This window comes from Cebidichthys violaceus, unplaced genomic scaffold (genome assembly GCF_023349555.1).
Source record: "Cebidichthys violaceus isolate CVI_PGR_0920_01 unplaced genomic scaffold, fCebVio1.0.p SCAF_34, whole genome shotgun sequence".
Taxonomy (NCBI): Eukaryota; Metazoa; Chordata; class Actinopteri; order Perciformes; family Stichaeidae; genus Cebidichthys; species Cebidichthys violaceus.
The window spans coordinates 1133691-1151724 of record NW_027176528.1 but is presented as its reverse complement, the minus strand read 5'-3'; the positions used below and the strand labels follow the sequence as shown (position 1 = coordinate 1151724).

General features: G+C 42.1%; 1 pseudogene; it reads left to right on the top strand.

The window, feature by feature from the left end:
- The first annotated feature begins 1873 nt into the window (after positions 1 to 1873).
- LOC137883612 (putative nuclease HARBI1) lies at positions 1874 to 3007 on the top strand (annotated as a pseudogene).
- Positions 3008 to 18034: the final 15027 nt, after the last annotated feature.

Below are 18034 nucleotides of genomic sequence, written 5' to 3'. Positions count from 1 at the left end.
CACTATGATAGTGATCAATAACAGTCGTGCTAGCAGAGTGACCTGCACACCCAGACCACAGACCCACAGACCACTTAGAAATACGTCAGCCGACTACTAACAACTCCTCGGCTTGTTATCCCCTCCCTTGGGCCTCCGTGCAGTACGGAGTGCTAAGGGCAGCCATAGCCCCATATATGTATCTTTTTATATATATATAAATATCTGCAGTGGGAGGCGGAGTTTGAAGGTGACGGACAAAGTCTACAACTCTCCAAAGTTGCTCAAGGTTGAAGCTCACCCCCGAGGCTTCTCACCGAGAGCAGGGAAAAGGACAGAATGACAGCTGTGAAATGAATCGACCCACACCTAAAGTACCACGACAAAGAGGCGAAGAGCTGTGTGCTGGATGCTTTTGTTGGTCAAATTATAGGACGGTCACGCATTTTCAGACATCCTTCCACGTTTGCCATCATAGATATCTGCTGATCACTTTGAAATGACGTGATACATTGCCTGGCATAGAATTTTTATGAAACTTTTTTGAACTTTGTTGTTGTAAACAATTACTAATTACTTCACCACTAGTGTGGGTCTGTTTTGAGTGTGCGAATGTCCGCCACGTAGGGTATTTGTTACAAGTGAACAGCTCCTCCAATTGGATTCATTCATTCATCTTTTTAGTGAATCTGGAGGAATGCTTTGCCCTGGTGACTCATGACTCTCCCATATGAAGACGTGAACAAGCCATTAGGTGAGTTATGAATGATGCCATGTCAGCTGAGCACTGCTAGAGAGCACCACATAGCCAGTGGCTGTTTGTAATTGTTCACCGGGGTTGCAAGTACGGTCGTTCATCACCAGGTGCAAGGTGAAGCTGTGCACCAGCGATGTGACAGAATCCTGAGGCTCATTAAGGCTTTGTGTTTTGTCTGCACTTATTTGAAGGGCATTTGGTGCACTGGAAATCCAACAGTGCCATTTTTGGTGTAAATGATGACCATATTTTTCAGAAGCTGCCTGCTCAGACCTTGTCATCAAGTAGGCTATCCTCACAAGACTATCAACAACAAAGCTATTAGTGATACAAAATCTGTCAGGGAGGAGGTCAGGTTGGATTATTCGGTCGACGAATTGTGCGACTGTTTGTCCCCCATTTTCTGTTGCCAGATTGGGCAGCATTCAGAAGTTGTACTGCATTCCAATAAATTGTCCCTCCTCGGCTCGGCTTCCATCTTTTGAAAGAAGTGAGAAATGATCAATGTAACTTCATCCGAGCACTTGTTGGAGATCATTTTTCTATATTTGAAACATGGGTTGAGGCGTACCTAATTAGCCCATCGCTAAGTCACGCCCCTCGTAGTGTAGCATCAGCACAATCCACAGAACTATCCGGCTCTGCTCCATCAACTCCAATGGTTTTAGATTTACATTTTTAGACTGATTTTGTGGATTTGAAGCTAGTCATGGTTAAATGTTGTGTAATAGTGATACTCGTTACCCTGAGAGGTTGGAAGGAGATATACGTTTTCTAAAATGTTACTTTTCTACGTAAAAACCTGTGGATCTAACATTAGCAGAGTACAAGCTAACATTAGCAGAGTACAAGCTAACATTAGCAGAGTACATTAGCACGTCATTAACTAGCGTTGGTGTTTGGTTGTCACCATGGGGTTTTTTTGCAGCCAGAAGTGACACAATCGCTTGGAGCTAAGTACAACCAAACAATGAATAAGAGAAAACACACATTGAAAAGGTTGGAATTGTAAGATGGAAACATAGGCCAACTCCCAATGTCCTCCCTAAGCCCTGAACCCTCAAGGACTTAATTGACGTCACTTGGTAAGTGGTTGAGTGTGAGAGGCTGCAAGGGCTCGAAATGGTATAAATAGGAATGGGACAGCACTTTGTGTCATCTGACGTCGTCTTGACAGCCTCGCAAAACATGTTGCGTGCCATTGTGAGTTTGGGAATTTTGATTTTAAATGTATTTATTTCTTCGTGGCCGAGGAGGCGTCGACTGCCCGATTTCAATGTCTTGCAGGCTCTTGTCTTACAGAGTGGACAAGAGGTCATTTTCAAATCTATTCACTTGTTTCTGTCAGAAAAACAAAAATGTTTAGACATTGATGAATAAACTTTATATATGCTTTAATTTCATGTGTTTTATGTACCATCTTAAATCCTTATTGATGTAGTGTTTCTGTGTAAATTCAGGCATTCCAGTGCACTCACTATGCCAGGCTGAACAGCCTTGTGCCAGTCCTCAGGACCTACATGAATGTGGAACGAGACATGGGGATTGACTTTAGGGTGTCCAGAGAGGCCTTCAACGGCCTTCTAACCATTTTGCACCAGGAGAGGGATCATGGCTGGGGACACCATTTAGAGGTCCTTATTTATGTGTTTTGGCTGGCTCATGGGGTGTCTTACCGGGTGACTGCACAGGCTTTTGATGTGCCAAAGTCCACAATTTGTAGAGTTGTGGACAGAATTGCTAAAGAGATTTCGTCACTGTAAATCTAAAGTCATCTTCTTCCCCAATCCTAACACCTTGGAGGAAGTTGGACAGCTGGCACAGCATGACGCCTTCAATAAGGCTGTGGGAGCCATAGATTGCTGTCACATTAGAATTAAACCACCAAAACATAACCAGTGTGATTATTACAATTACAAGCAGATTCACTCTATTCAACTGCAAGGCATCTGTGACTCCTCTGGGAGATTTCTGGACATTTTTGTTACAAGGAAGGATTTAGGAGCGCTTTAATAAAAAGCATGCCAGAGCCCGTTCTATAGTTGAGAGGACATTTGGGGTCATGAAGGTATATGGTGGCGGGCCACCTTATTCAAGGCGCTGGAGGTTAGGCCCAAGTTCTGTTCTGAAGTTGCCCAGGCCTGTGCGATCCTTCACAATGTGTGTCTCAGACATGGGGATGTCATGGAAGAGCCAGAGCTCCAGCCTGAGGAACCTGGTCCCCCCCTGCTCCACCTGATGACATCCAGGAGAAGAGTGGGACCCACATGAGGGTGTCCAGCTGCTCCTGTTTTTTTTCCCCTCTCTCTCTTCCTCCCTTTCGTCCAGCTCCCTCTGCCTCTTCTCCTGCCGTTCTGTGTACTCCTGGAGGTACTCCAAAACCTAATTTCGTCTTTTGGGGGGTTTTGGCCTTTTGGAACCCCCAGACCTTTATGGGATGGATGGCCCTGGAGCAGAGGTACTGGGCTCCTCATCGGGCTCCTCTGCAACATCTGAGTCTTCTCCTGTGGCAATGAGATTTAGAGGCTGGATGGTGTCTCTCTGCCCCAGAGCCTTGTGCATTGCCTCAAAGAAAGGCCAATTCCCAGCTGTCATTTCGCCACCCTCTGTCCCTGATCCGGTCTTGGGTAAAAGCAGATCCTGAGTGTACAGTTAGAGTAACACAGTACATCTTTTTATGAAGCCTTACTTATTAAGACTAGAGCCAGATCATTCAGGAAGATTCACTATGAGTGTAAAGTAAACCCATATACAGAAATAGCCTATGTGATCCAGTAGCCCATTCACCAGGTATACATTTGGTTCACCCTGTACTTCTTCTTTAGGTTTTCCCACTTCTTAGTGGCTTGAATGGTTGTGAGAAAAGGGTTAACTTGTGGAATGCTATGACAAGGCAGTATGAAATACATAAATAATACAAAATGAAGGTGGTAAACACATATGCAACTGAGATATGATTATTATAACATTTGGAACTCTATTTTTGATTCTGTTTTGAAACGGTTGCCTCATAGAATATAATATGTAAACGGAGTATATCATAAGCTTGTGCCTCAGCTTTTTGCTTTTCTCTTTATTTAATGTCTTGTTATTGTTTTATTCTTTCGTGCATTCTTGCGGAGAACTGTCAATAAGGACAGAAATAAATTACTCCTACTGCTAGAGCTACAACTAGAAGTTTACTAGCTGAATACTTACTCAAAACCTTGAGCAGAAGCATTTCTGTGCCCAGTAAAATTAGGCTCGTTCTCCATCCGTAGGTGGATAAATTGAAGGATTTGCTGTTCGCAGTAATGTTGTTTGATCAGAGCACTTTTTTTTGTAGTTGCGGTTGTTCCGTCCTTGATTACCGGTGGCTTCTGTTGTTGTTTTTTTACCGCTACGCCTGGAAATCCGGTACTTAACGTCACGTTGCTATGACTTGTGGGTAATTCCTTTAGGCTCAAAATGTCTGCGAGATAGCCCTCAAACACTTGACGATTTGACATTGGGACGCCCCTAAACCCTCATGGACTTCGCGGGAGTGCGCCTCAAAGTCCGTGAGTCCGTAAGGGGGGACATTGGGATTTGGCCACAGACAACTCCCAGATCGGACAACACCTCGGTAGCGACTTGTCAATCACAACGTAGCCCCGCCCTAAAGCCTACCCTGCTTTATGGTCTGTTTGACAAATGGACCATCATTTACTAAATGAACATCATGCTGTATTGAAGAAGACTTGGAACTAGAGATTGAGACCATAAACTCATGTTTACAATGTTTACTGAGGGAATAAATCAAGAGAGAAGTAGAGTCATTTTCTCATTGACTTCTATGCAATAAGCATTCTTTTTGCAACCAGTGTGTCGCTCCTTGCTGGCTATTACAAAAAAATGTTTAAAAGGAACTTCCACATTGGCTTCACTTCTCAGAACCTTTTCAATGATAATTGCATGGAGTGTATGTTGTAGCAGAACAAAAATACATGGAGTAGGCCTTTTCCCACCTGACAGGAAAAGAAGGTGGGGAAAGAGGCTATAGATTAGACACACCTGTGAGCTGGGGGGAAGGGGAAAAACTAATCAACTAACCAAAGCTGCATGGAGGAGAACAAAGAGAGGAGTGAGAGTGGCTAATGGAGCTACTGAAAGTAGTATTCAGTTGCTGGACCTGTTGCGCTCAAACAAAGAAATAGTCGAAGTCGACTAAGCTAAATCGGAGCAGCAGGTATCCATGAACCGGCTGGCTACACGGAGCTTTCTTGGAGGACAAGGCCTCACTGGAGGTGTGCTGATCCCGGGAGCAGGTGGTGGAAAAGGAATCGTGTTCCGCTACAGTTTGCTCCTTCCTTCAACTTTGGAACAGACCTACATCATCACCCCCACCCCCACCCACACACACAACCCCACTCACACACGCATGCCACTCACATCTTACCACTTGCGCATAAACAATTTACATTTACCTGGAGTCCTCCATTTAATTTTAGATTACCCAATGGACATTTGATTTCTATATCTGGACTCGGCCATTTGGTTTATTTGATTAAATGAACCTTTTTGTGTTTAATTCTGTATTTAAAAAGAAACTATCCATTTTGATTTGATTTATGATGTTTGCATGAAACAATTGACTTCAATGAAACACATTAATGGTTTGAGTTTTGTTTACGTTGCATTTTGCAGCCGGGTGAGTGGGCTAGTCGGGTTAGCTCTCTCTCCAACTGTTTGAAGTGATATTATTTTATTAAATTGACTATTTCCCGTCTGGAGCCCAACTTGTACTTTGAATAATTGTGAGAAAAACCTATGCTGCAATGTGCTGTATTCATTTGCTCTTCTTTGAAAAAGCATTTCCTGTCTCTCCAGCATTATTACTTCTTATACGTGTAGCATGAGTGGAAAAGGCAAATATGAACACAAGATTTCTGTTTAGACACACACACACACACACACACACACACACACACACACACACACACACACACACACACACACTAACAAACAAAGGCATACCATTCACTACATAACTGTTGCCATTGTAACTCATTCAGTTACAACAAATCAGTGGATAAATGTGCTCCACTGGCAATGCTTAAAGAAGTTGACATTGGAATACATTTATTTTGATTTGAATTATTTTCCAATGTCCCGGGCTTTGCCAGGCACATTACAGGCTTAACATCATTAGCTAGGCCAAGCAAATAAACTAACTGAATCATGTGCCTACAGGGGATACTCGGCTTCAGCAAATGTCTCAGTTTATCTACAATATTTAAAGTTTCTGTAAATAATCCATGTCCCCTACAGTTTCAAATGTTACATAAACCTCAGCATTATTTCCCTCTGGGTACAGGGTTATGGTTATTATTGTTGGACAATGAATGAATGAATGTGATAAATAGTAAACCAACCTGAATATTTGTCTGGGTTCTTTAGTGTTATGGTATTTTCTTAACATACATCCCTATGATTCATCATTGAGGTCAAGTAAAGGTCTCATGATTGACCCTTTTTATAATAATGCTTCTGTAATGAGACAATGCCCGTTGGCTTATGTGGCATTTCAGCCATATATATTGTTTATGCCATAGACTACAATGATTGGAAAGGGGATGGCAGACTCAAATAAAATGTACCCCGTGATCATAAATTACTTCTTTTCCACTGGAAACTTCAAACAGAAACTTGTAATCCCGTTGGACAGGTCTATGGAGCAAATAATATCTTTGAGGTCTCTCAGAAAAATTGATCCTCTCCAATTTGGTCATGTAACAAACTGGCTGATGCCCATATATGTTGAAGGTGCATAACTCAAACCTCCCTCACTGAGTTCCACCTTTACTGCATATCAAATCCCCATCCCATTGGTCATACATTGAATCTGTGAATTGATTTTAAAAAGTCTCCCCGGTGTTTTTTGGCCACTTGTAGGCAGAGGAGAGGAGCTGTAAACACAACATTGATAAATTAGCTTTTAAGTTGACAAGTTGGCAACTTTTTAGCAAACAGTCACACAGCCAGCAAACAAGGAGCAACATTAGCATTCATTTGGAGTCCCGTCTCTGGTCTCCTGGCAAATGTAAACTTTATTTTTTGTCCCCTGAGGGCAATTGGTTTTACAGCAAGGGATATCACAATACATAAAAGAATAAAGTCATACAGTACAGGAAAGGGAAGGAGAGGTGTCCTGAATACGAATGAGCCAATACAGAAGTTACTGGTGTCCGACTCACATTTCCATAGTGTGCAAAAGCATATCAGCTATAACGTCTAGAACATGTCGAGGCAGATAGAATAGATAGCGGCAGCGTGTGACCATATCAATACAGAGACTCAGGTAGAGCAAAGTGCATCTCTGTGCCATCATAACGGAATCATCACCAGCAGCATATATTACATTACAGTCATTTAGCAGACGCTTCTATTCAAAGCGACTTACAATTCAGATTCTATCACATTCATACACCGTAGGCTACGGGAGCAATTTTGGGGTTAAGTGTCTTGCTCAAGGACACATCGACGTGCGACTAGCGGAGCCGGGGAGCGAACCGCCGATCCTCCGATTGAAGGAGGACCCTGCTCTACCACTTAGCCACGGGCCGACCCCGCATAGACATCTACAACACACACTTCACCAAGTCAGTAGCCTTGGGACATCGCTACCTCCTCCATTGGATTGGGGTGTATTCAGAAGTGAAATGGCTGTGGCTCAAAGCCGCAAGTGTCCTTGGACAAGACATTAAAACCCTGACACTGAATGTTGTTAGTTAGATAGCACCTTGCATGGAGGCCTCTGCCATTAGTGTATGAATATGGGAATGGGTGAATGTTGACATGTGTTGTATAGCGCTTTGAGTGGTCAGAAGACTAAAATGTTGCTATACAAATTAACCATGGATGAGTGCAGTTTTAGAGCGTAGACAATGCAGTCTACCGTCACCTTCACCACCATCAGTATTCTCTGCTGGCCTCACTAAATGTACCTTCTAGCTCTCCTCCACTTGATGATATGCAGTCTGCCTGACTCCATGTGAACGGCGTTGAGAGTCCGAACCAAAGTTCTAGTTTTTGTTACATTGTATACATTTGATGTAGTTTAACAATGAGAGAATGCCAGCACACTAAAGAACTCTACATGACATACGTATCTACGGCAATGTCCTGTCGTCATTACCTAAAGGAACTGGGTCTTCCCTTTGGTTTCTCTCTCCCTCATCCTCTTTGAAAATAATTGAAACACATCTGCGTTTTTTGAGTTTTATTTCCAACTGACTCTATGAAGTTGTCAGACCAAAAGGTCAGTTAAACATTTGCTCTCCTTCTCTGTTCATGTGCTACTGTGGCTCATTTTGTTTGGTTTAATTGTTTAATTTTTCCAGTTCTGACGACAGGCTGCCAGAACTTTATGTAATATGTCTGAAAGTCTAATCCAAAAAACCTGACCTGGCCTGAGGGAGATTTCACCTGTGATTTTGAATTTGGTTAAAACAGAAAAGTGTGAAGGTTTGGACCAAATGAGGTCGGTGTGAAAGGGCACTAAACACAGTGCGAGTGAACTAAAACCAAAAAGTAAAGATGCATGCAGGACAACCAGAACAATGCCTGAAAGATGTTGAGTACTGAAAGAATGCGCTGTAGACCTGAGAGGAACTACAGAATCGGATGACAATTCACTGACTTCATTGCGACACTAACTCCTTTTCATGTGCGTGTTGTGATCCATTGTTAATAAAAGAAAATGTTGATGATCAGCAAGGCATTCACATGCTACTACAGTACTATATGTTGTGATGTAAATTATGGAATGAAAAGCACGATCAAAAATCTGAAACAAGACAGTTTCATAGTTTGAGAAATGTATCATGTGCCCGTAATATATACCTGAATATTTCCAAATCTGCTATGCCATGTGTGGCTGAAGAATCATTTTTTTTGGATGATACCCAAATCTGATGTTTGGGCAATCCTCATATAATGTGACCTGATGATAAAGGCAGCCCTACAGGTGTAATCAATCATGGTCAAAGTTTGAAGTCACCTGTGTGAGGGCCAGGTTTTGAATGACCCGACGCTTTAATGCTCTTTAAGACTTCTCAGAGGTTGTAGAAGTGCCATTTTATTTGAAAACATTTTAGTTTTCTTTGTTGTCAAAATGGAGGACAGTCAGCCACTGAAGGTTGATATATGCTGGACTGAAATTTGTACTGAATAAAATGCTGTTGCATCAGTTTGGGAGCTTACCGTTGGGCCCTCAGTGTCTATTTTATGTGGGCTTTTTTTACAGAAGAATCCAGTAGACAGGTCTATGTGTGCAACTTCAACAAATACCCAAACAGTCAAGACGTGAACAAGTCCTACCCTGCTGATCACTGGTGCGGTAACTGCCATGCCAGCCATGATAATGTGCGGTCGTGCTTCAACATTCTGTAAGTGATCTAGTGAAGGATCTACCATTGAGGAGGTACAAGAGGCAAAGTGTGGATAGGAGGCTATAGTGAGACAGGGTTGTGCTGTAAAGCTGTAGGGACCAGGCCTCAGTGGAGAGGCGTGACGACATGCTGGTCCCATCCTACGAGAGATGGATCAACTTGTAGTTCGGTCACTCCCACAGAGGACTGGAGGCATGGGGGTCACCGTGGACAGAGGGGTCAGTGAAAACCACAAGAGGACAAGAGACTGTTTGTCTCTCCCCCCCTGTTCTTTCTTCAATCCGTCTCTTAACAACTTCATGTCACACACAGCTAAAAGACAGAATACATTTATGAATGGCTTTACTTATTCATTGCGTTGTTTGTATGTCTCCCCTTCATATTCCTCTCAATTCATTTGACATTCAAATGAATTGCTGTCTCAGTGAGATAGCGGATTGCTGGTGGCTGTTTTTATCTGTAGGGCTCCCACAAGAAACATCAATATCAAACCAGAAAATCACACTAATTCTCTTTGGCATATTGACAAGATTACGCAGCCATGTCAAAGGCACATCAATCTAAGTTCTATCCTACAACTTAATGCTCCGTAGGGATTTTTTGTTCACTTCTTATGTATATGCTGTTTCCATTTTTAGATTATTCTAATACAGCAACGTGCTTTGAGATACATTGAAGCACCTCACTGGTTGAATAAATAATAAAGTTAGAGTCTTACACAATGTGTGGCAATTCTGAGTTCTTTCTAAAGAGAAATTCTCTCTAAAGAGAAACTTATACCCATTAGCTGATAAGTTTGTTGCACCTCTGACCTCACCCAGCAGTGATGTCATGGTGCACTGACACACCTACAAGTACACTTCTACATCACAGCTGAGAAATGAAACTACTGTGAGAAGTTCATCTGGTTGCCTGTTAAAGACATGATCATGTAATAAATACAGTAATACACAGGCCTCGTTAAGTAAAAGTACATTTATTTTCCTTCACATTGAATTCTGTATTACCTCAGAATACATCTGTGTCACCACACATTACCTTTTGTGTTCCCTTTCAAATCTTTAGTTTTTGAGTGGTTTAACATTAATTACATGCACATCAGCAGTAAATTGACGTGGGTAAAGCTTGGGACAAACCTGAAGACCTACTAAAACCCCCTAAAGGATTGATGCCAAACCAGCAGAAGGACAACTCAGACTGTAAGTTGAGGCTGACTTCAGCTTGGCCAATGACAATATTTTAGGTGCTGTTGAGAGTAGCTGCGGTCGCCACAGCTTCAGCTAGCGACATATTTATAGCTGTAGCCACAGCTAGCCAATGGTAATGCTATAGAGACAGTCACAGCTAAAGCTGCTGCTACAGCGGTATGGCAATAGCAACGACCACGGTCGTAGCCACAATCACAGCCATAGCTTTAACCAGAACCTTAGCCAAAGCCACAAATGAAGTTCCGGAGCCCAACCCAAAGGCAAGCATGGCCAGCCACAGCTGTGGTCACAGCCAGTGACTGTACAGCAGTTTCTGGTGCAAGATTCCTCTAAATATGGATCAGAGGGAATGCAAAAATAATTGCAAGGGAGTACAAGGATGTCACAAAAGGGATCTGTGTTGGGACAATATTTATTTACAAGGTCTTCTTAATAATTTGTATTGGTTCAATATTTGTCAAACCCCACAGACAAGAAGTAAAGCGTGACCAATAGCTTTGATATATGAAGGTAGCTACTTCAAAGACACAAACATGTAGAGTGGAAAACAAAAATGTAGTCTACAAGAGAGGCACTACTTGAAATGTGCACACCCATATACACACACACACACACACACACACACACACACACACACACACACACATTGTTATATCCTTTGACAGCAGTGGGCATAAATGCTTGATGTTATGTGCAAGTGAGAGCATGAGGATTAGCTTTTACCAGAGGTGCTGCCAACTCTGACAAGACAGGAGGAGGCAGAGGGAAGGTAACTACATGACTGCAGGCTGGTAAGTGCAGCACTGGAGTGGTCACGGCTGAAGGGCACAATGGTGTGGTCATGCACACACGAGCTGACTTTGATGATTTATCAATTATTGAATTGTCACAGGAAGAAATATACATATCAAAACATTTACTGATTTTCAATTACCATATCTAATTATGCTTTAGATATAGTAGCAATCAAACCCCTGGCCGGTCTTACCGGGGTCGGGGAGCATGGGTGATCCAGGGTAGACAGTAATCAAGGGGTCGCATGTACTGACTCACCTCCTTTTATCATTTGTTTTATTGGATTTTTAGACATGTTAGCTGCTTTGCTTCATAACTCTTAATAACTGACTTGACATCTACTTTCATTAGGAAAAGTGTTTGTTTACGAACGAATACCTGATAACCCTCAGCCTCAAGGCCTTTACACACTGGGGCCTGACGAATAAACAGCACAAAAATATGAAAAATTTGCCTGTGAATATTATGACTAAGGCGGCTTTCAGTGTGAAAGTTAAGAACAAAAAGAGTGGTTCTGGTCAGTCTTTGTCGAGGTTGAAAGGAGTAATGAAGTTTGCTGTCTTGGTTCGTCTACGAAGCCTCCCTCCTGTTGTTTTATGAATGTAGCCGCTTTTGAATCCGTTTCGCACAATGTGATTGGTTGATGCCTTTAATGGCGATGCCAAAGCTCCGAAAAATCAACCTCGTTCGGAAAAAAGAAAATGTTGCTTTTCAGCTGCGGAATATTTGCGTGTTGTGTGAAAATACTCATGGCAGAAACTACAGTTTCTAAATGTATTGACTAATTCATTATAATTAATAACATTAATTAAATCAATAGTTAATTATCAATTAATAATCTAATTAATAAAACATGTGTAAAGGCCTTTTCTTTTACTCTGTTTAGTGCTAATTAGCAATTGTTGCTAAATGCTAACATGCTAAACTAAGATGGAAAACATAAACATATCTACTGTCATGTTAGCATTTAGCTCAAAGCACCTTAAAGTCTCACCGAGATGCCAGTGTGTCCATTCAACACATTCTCACTCCCAACTTAATTAACAATGCTTGTCAACGGCCCTACGCTTCAAACGATGACGCTCTAGGTTCCCCTCTATAGTCAGCTTTGGACAAGTCAGGGACAGCATGTCGCTCCAAAATAACCAATAAACCTCAAAACATACTTATTTTTTTTAGGTTTCGGTATGCAACAAAGCTATTTGGTTCGATTTAGGACACAAGAAAACTTGGTAAGGCTTTGGGAAAGATCGTGGTTGATATGTTTGTCATGTAAAATTGTTACGTAACTGCTGTTGGACGAATACAGAATATGAATACGGAAGTCACATTACAAAGGTTAGGCAAAATAAGATAACACTGACTTGGTTTCTCACTGGACATGAACAACGGTCTCCTGGGTGTCTTTGTTTGACCCTCCAAAACCCAACCCCACCGGTTCTTTCTTGTCCTTTTTATACTACGTCAGTTGCTCTGACCGTCTAGTAACGATGCGGCTGGGTTTACACTGGAGTGAGTTGAAAGCATGACGCGTCTCGTACAGACACCGACGGGTAAAACATACACACCGATGGATATTGACATGTCGGTATTTGGAGAGTTGGGATTGAGAATAAGCTGCTCAGTCTTGTTTTTACAGCCGTTCAAAGGATGGACCGGATGTTGCTTTCATGGTTGAGAATAGTTTTGCAGATTCTGGAATGATTTCCGTTCTCAACCCAAAATGCTTTGAGCATCCTAATCCTAAAAAAAAGGCTCTCTCTTCTTCAGTTTTATTGTAAGGATTTATCAGAACCAGTGGAGGTATGTAGATGTTTTTTTTTCTGTCAGAAATAGTCGGCCGTCAGAAGGTTAATTTGTTCCAGTTTATAGACTCCATGAATCAAAAGAAAGAGAATTTAGATGCATATTAACTGAGCTGCTCAAAGCCACTAATGATGATATATAATGTGCACAAATTATGTTTGCAACTTCTGTCGAAACCCTAACTGGCAATAACGACGCAGGGCGCCAATACATTTACCGCCCAAACTTGGCTCTCGGTTCAGTAACGCATCAAAGCGCCTCACAGGAATTAGGTTGCAGACGATTATTTTACAGAAACACCTTGTTGAAACGCTGCAGTTTCAGCCCTGCGTGACACATTGGATGCGTTCGGCTACAGCACTGCTGTGAGCTCAGTTTGGCATATTCGCAAAACAATGCAAAATTCATGTAGTTGAGCAAAATCACGTAGGGAGGAGGTAGCGCGTCAGCGGCACATAACTTGTTTATGAGGGTGGAGCTGAGAGATGGACAACTGAAATGAATGTGGTGTGGACAGCCTGTCGGGATGAAGATAAGTGACAGACTGCTGATATCACATTCTGGTGTTTATTTTACTTCTTTGTCAATTTACGTCTGAAGATTTCTCCTAATTTCACCCGTAGTGTCTTTGTCTTTTTACAATCCACCAACTATCTTTAAAGGCTGTTTTCTCTAAACGAGTTGTTTCCTCAGACTCTACATTCTGGAGGTTCTTACAGAGGCAGTTTGTTCATATATCATTCATAGCCTGATTCATTATGTATCTAATATTTATTTGATAGGGACCGAGCATGTTAATGAACATCAGGCATGCAAGTTGTAAACATGCAGGAGTTAGCAAGAATGCTAATATACAGCTGTAGTCCCTGGACGGGCAACGAAAACAAAAACATTACACGTGACGGCAAAATGATACAAATACACAATGCACAAAGTAGTAGACTAAATACATCTTCATGTCAAGTTAACAGTGAAATCTCTGTTGGGGTTTGCCTTAAGCCAGTGTTTGAGATGCGTATGTAGGGCAATCCCTTATTTATAATACATTTTATTACTAAAAACACCGAGAAAATGTTTTTTTTTTTTATGGCTGTTGACAGTATGTTTTGATTTATGGAGTGATACGAAGAGATAAACAAAATTTCCTCTGTAAAAAGCTTTGACTCAAATTTGACTAATGCAGCGGTTCCACACCTGGGGTCCGGGCCCCCTTAGGTGGGGCATCACAGGGGGTCATATTGATCAGCCAGGATGTATAACTAAACACACTTACTAGAACATTTTAAGAAAAGTATGTAAATAAAACTTTTTTTTAAATTGAAACTAGTAGTCCATATTGTGTTTACACCTGGTATTTGGGGGCGACCGCGACTCGTGGAGTAGAGAGGTTCGTCCGATAAGGTCAGCGATAAGGTCAGCGGTTCGATTCCTTGGCTGCTATGTGTGCTGTGCCCAAGTGTTCCTGAGCAAGGCACTAATCCCCTAACCGCTCCCCGGGCGTCTGTCATGGGCAGCCCACTGCTTATCCCTAAACGGGATAAATATAGTATAATAAAATTAAAATTAAAAAATATTTGTGCAGTAGTAGTATTGTGTAGGATGGTAAGATGTGATCCAAACAGTTCCGATACTTCCAGATCGTTGTAAAGTGAAAAAGTAAAAACTTGAATCTGTTAACTTACGTGTATTAAAGAAAGTTGGTTTAGTAAGAACAAACTAAAAAAAAAAAACTATAAAACACACGTATTTAATATGATAAATCACTTTTATGAAATTTTTTTTTTTTTTTTTTTAGGGGGGGGGGCTAAAGGAAACAGGTTAGGAACCACTGTGCTATACTATACTCACCTCTGCAGGCGTGTGTGCACTTCTTGCAGCGCTGCTTATTTGTATCTAAGAAGAAAGGAAAAGCACCAACGCATCATTCTGTCTGAAGTGAGCCACGGTGATGTTCTCCTTCACAGCTCGTAGATGTCAAACAGGCTCTGTAACCCTCTGGAAGTTATCCCCTAATTGTTTCAGCAGCGCATACCAGCCGACGTAGACTCGGAGCTGATTTGCTGAACTTGTCAAACACATTTAAAACTCCACTTTGGTGATTATTCCTTCAATTTAAAAAAAAAAAAAAGAAAGAAGAGGAAAAAGCGGATCTGGTGCTCTGTCAATTCAGCTCCATATTAATAAGAGCAAACCTGGAATTTAAGTGTGCCGGTCTCTCAATCCTCATACAAGGACCACGTGGCAGCAATACCATCCAAATATATAAAATATGTACACATTGAATAATTAGAAGGACGCCAAATTTCAGGAAATGTAACATGTTCACATTGCTGTCTGTTCATGTTTGCATCATAAGAGTTGAACTGTAGATATGGCGTTGAATGCAGCACCGAGGCTTCACGTGTCGGAGTACGGTGTCCATACGTCTCATAATGAAAACATCTATCTGTAAATGTGAGAGGAGCAGTACCGCCTGTCCCCGGGTCAGAGTCGCCGTGTGTCCATGTGCTCTTTAACAGCTTCCCGAGGCAAAGCGGCCATGTCGCCGGAAGGCAGCGGCCATGTCCTGCAGAGATTAGACATATTAAAGCAGCACTTAAAGTATATGGACCTGATTAGCCCCGGTAATGAAATCAAGCCTGACACCACAGTTCCCCTTTTCCACACACACACACACACACACACATTTGTGCAGACACACACAATTCCCTGTGCCTGTGATCGCCCTTCGTCGTTCTCCATGGAGCATATGAAGGCAGAATCTCTCTCTCTCTCTCTCTCTCTCTCTCTCTCCCTGTTCTTTCTCTCACCCTGCAGCCCATAAGCCACCTCCTCCGCTCTGCCCCCCCCCCCCCCTTCTCTTCTCTCTCTTTCTCCGTTTTCCTCTCATTTCTGGAGTAAGTGTGCTCCCTAGTGTTGCCTCCATCGGTGAGAGACACACAGAAAGAAACAGAAAGCTGTCGTTAACCTTACTAACATGCCTTATACACATTATATAGAAATACATGGTGAGAAGTGGAATAACAATGCACTACTGTCATTACATCGGTACTTTAGAAGACTAATCGGTCACTGGACTCATTCCTCCTCCTCCTCACACTGGCCCTGAAGGAATCCATCACGAACACTACACTGTAACACGGGCAGATTATGAGACGATGGGCCCCCGGACACAGACATGTAAAGGCTTGTCTTGTGCTGCTTCATGGTCTTATTGTGTCTTAGTGGTTGTTTTTTGTTTCGTCAACATTTTTTACTTATTTTTTGGTTATTTTGTGTCTATTTGCTGTAGTTTTGTCTTTTTGTGGTCATGTTGTGTCTGCTTGTGGTTGTTTTGTGTTTCTTTGAAGGCGTTTTGTGTGTCTTTTTGTTTATTTTGAGTCTCGTTTTGGTCATTTTTGCGCCTCTGAGGTGGTTTTGTTTCACTTTGTGGGTTTCTTCTGTCTCATTGGGGTTATTTCACAACTTCAAATAGAGGCTCTGGCCCAGGGCCCCCCTCAGCTGTTGGGCCCCTGTTTTCAGTGCCCAGTAGGCCTGTTTAGTAATGCGTCCATGCACTGTAAGACGTGGGGGACGGTATCGTAGTCCTCGTCACATGCAAAAGGCAAGTACCGACACACATCATCAATGTTATAATATCAGATTCGGCATTCATCGACTGTGGTTCAGAGGTTGAGTGAGTCGTCTTTTTACCATATGCCACGGGACAAGTTTCATTCCAAATGTCCCCGATATAAGGCTAATATAAAGGTAATATAAGGGGTCAACATTTTTCAACTTGACATACAGAGGTGGTTCTGATAAAGGTTCCAGGGGCCAGCTTCACTGTTCCAAGAACGTCAATACAGGAAGAGTGTTTCCTCTTGTTGGTTATGGACGGTTTTCAAGCTGAGAGTAAATGGAACATTTTGGAGAAGCTAGTGTTTTTGTCCACACGTCATGAATAGTCCCAGATGCTGCAACGGTTATCTTCCACTGCGGCCCGCTCCACGGGACAAAACAAGCAATTGTCACACCCAGCGCTGGTTTTTGTTGCCAAATCCCACATCTGTGGGAGCGGTCCATTACCAGGCTGACATTGTGCAGTCTGACACTGGCATTAGGCTAATCAAATGGTTACCTACGCGCTGTGAGTCGAGTGTAGCTTCATTGCTGATGTTGTGTCCGAGCAGCAAAGACATACGACCACAGCAAGGAAAAGCAGTCCATAGAAACACACTGAGGCCACTAAAATGCACTGCTGCAGCCTCATGGTTTAGACTTTGAGCTATTTTTTTTTTTTTATTTTTTTTAGAATGGTTTTAAGCTATTTATTATTTCATTGTTTTGGGTATCTTTTTGTAATTTGGGCTACTTTTGGACTGTTTGGCCGGTTCCCCTGATGACCAATCTAGCAACTGATCTGCCCCTTCTGTCCTCCAATGACAATGATGGAGACTGACAGGAGACAGGCTAAGTATAACTGATAAATGTCATTTAAATTATTACAACTGGGCTGAAACTTTTTTTTTACAGTACTTATTAGTATTAGGTCTAGAAAAGCGCAATACAAGTACAGTCTATTTATCGTTTACCATGCAACGGGACAAGATTTTGGTAGCGGAATTATTCTGGTTTCCATTTGTAGTGGGAGCAGTATGAACCCATCACGTTCATCTAAGAGGAGGAACTCAATCTGGGAGCAAACAGGCAATTGTCTGAAGAGGATTACGCTTTTAATTGGTTGAAGATTAGTTTGAAACTTGCTACTGAGAAACAATCCAATCGTACAAATCGTCTCTCGAGTACATCTCCAGTCTCGCTTAAAGTTACTAATCAGACTGTAAACAATGAGCAATGTACGGAAAAAGGAAGTCTTGGCCAGGATATTTGCCGGCTACACCAGAACCCCAGAAATATAGAACCTTGCCCCCAGAAGGCTTGTCCATTGTCAGACCGATAGCCGGTGGGTTCTGAGATTGCTGACAGTTTGATAATAACATCCAAACTACAAGATTCCTTCTCAATAATTTCTGTGATTCAAATTAATGATGATTAAAAATGCATAAACAACCTAAACACTCAAAGCTACCTTTAGG